At 37.4% G+C, this 1,903-nt stretch overlaps 1 non-coding gene across 1 annotated transcript; it reads right to left on the reverse strand.

The window, feature by feature from the left end:
* Positions 1-1,432: 1,432 nt before the first annotated feature.
* Positions 1,433-1,539, reverse strand: LOC141597947 (small nucleolar RNA R71). Its single transcript, XR_012523155.1, has one exon. It is a non-coding gene; the product is annotated as a small nucleolar RNA R71 (small nucleolar RNA).
* Positions 1,540-1,903: the final 364 nt, after the last annotated feature.

The raw sequence follows: 1,903 nt of genomic DNA on the forward strand, positions 1-1,903 counted from the left end.
ACCTTTTCGCAATCCAAGCACACACAAGCAATCACTTATGATCCTTCACTTATCCATCACCTACATAACATAATTATGTATAATTACCATCTACTCAGTCAATTAATCATGCACATAACCTAGACTCATCATAACTTAATAGGAATATCAATTTAAAGAACAAACACGACTTTTCCCGATTTTCCGCTCATGGCGGACTTCGGTATAAAATGAATAACGAATTCCAGAAAATTCGAATTGGTGCAAGGCCAATTGAATTGGAACCCCATGAGTCTTAGCTACAATTTATATCTAACGTGTTTTTCTCAAATTCCAAACTTACCAAGGGTTTTCAGACTGATTTCCAAAAACTGACAGAAACCGTCGCATAAAAAGTATTGATTCATAAAACGAGTTTCACAAATGATTCTTAAGTAAAACCAACGCCTAACTCATCTAAACTCTTTAAATTAAATATATGAAAAAGACCCAGCACCAATTCAATATCTAAATTATGTTTTAGAAGTAATCTTTCAGCCTCTACTGATTTGCGGACTTTTTAGATAGACGTTCACCAATAATTTCTTCAGGAAAAACTACACGTTGAAATGCTACCAATTTTCACAGGCATAAACTAGGCTTGGAATAAACATGAGTCTCTTCTTTAACATTTTGCATCCCACGGCTTTAAGACAGGTAAAACACTCAAATAACACAGACCAACGAATCTGTAAATTGCTGTAACTATTCAATTCATTTATCTCATACAATTTATAATCAAAAACCCCCAAACCAATTCTAGGGTTACGAAAATTATTCCAATACTACTATAATTATGCTAATAATTGAATAAAGAGGTAATAGGATAGTCTACTTACGAAATAGGATGAGAATAGGCTGAGAAATCGCCTCGCAATTCCTCATGCGGCTCCCTTCACACACGGCTCCCTCTTCTCTCTTTTCTCTCTTTTATCATGGTTAAAATGAATATGGTGATAGGGAGATTAGGGTTTGGTTAGATGGGTTATACATATAGGATAGGTGCTATTAAGACGATACGGGCCTAGCCTAGTTAGATTAATTAAAACCCGAGTCACATAATTACCCGAGTCACAAATACACTACACGACCCAGCGGGTAACTCGGCCTAATATAATATCATATTAAAATACCGGGTATTACATTTATCCAATTAGTCGAAAGGAGCCAATTTGGGGGGATGCCTAGTGAAGACCCTCATTCTCATATGGAGAACTTTTGTGACTATTGTGATGCGATTTCTCAAACCGGTGTAACTCAAGACCAAATTCGATGGGTCTTATTTCCTTTTTCTCTAATTGGCACCGCGAAACAATGGTTGAAGGGCCTTGAGAAGGCCACTCTCGGAATTGATTCTTGGAAAAAGTTCGCTCTAGCTTTCTACAAAAAATTTTACCCACCGAAAAAGACTAACATGCTAAGAGCTCAAATTACGGGTTTTAAGCAAAGGGATGAAGAATCTTTGTATGAAGCTTGGGAGCGGTTCAAGGGAATTTATCGCTCGTGTCCTCATCATGGACTTAGCGAGTGGTTCTTGGTACAACAATTTTGGAACGGTCTATATGAAGATTCAAGGAACATTCTCAACATGGGATCAAATGGAATGTTCACTGAAGTTGATGATAATCAAACTTGGAACAAAATTGAGGAAATGGCGGTCCATAACTCACAATATAGTAGACCTCGCAAGGCTACTAGAGGAGGAAAGCATGAAGTGGACTTCGTTACTCAATTGGGTGCTCAACTTAGTGCTCACATTGATACCATCAATTTGAAGTTTGAAAAAGCTATGGCTAGACTTGAAGAAGCCTCAAAATCACCAAAGCATCATGTTAATGCCATGACGACATCTTCATCAATCCCAAGTGGGATATGTGAGTATTGT

This window comes from Silene latifolia, chromosome 8 (genome assembly GCF_048544455.1).
Source record: "Silene latifolia isolate original U9 population chromosome 8, ASM4854445v1, whole genome shotgun sequence".
Taxonomy (NCBI): domain Eukaryota; kingdom Viridiplantae; phylum Streptophyta; class Magnoliopsida; order Caryophyllales; family Caryophyllaceae; genus Silene; species Silene latifolia.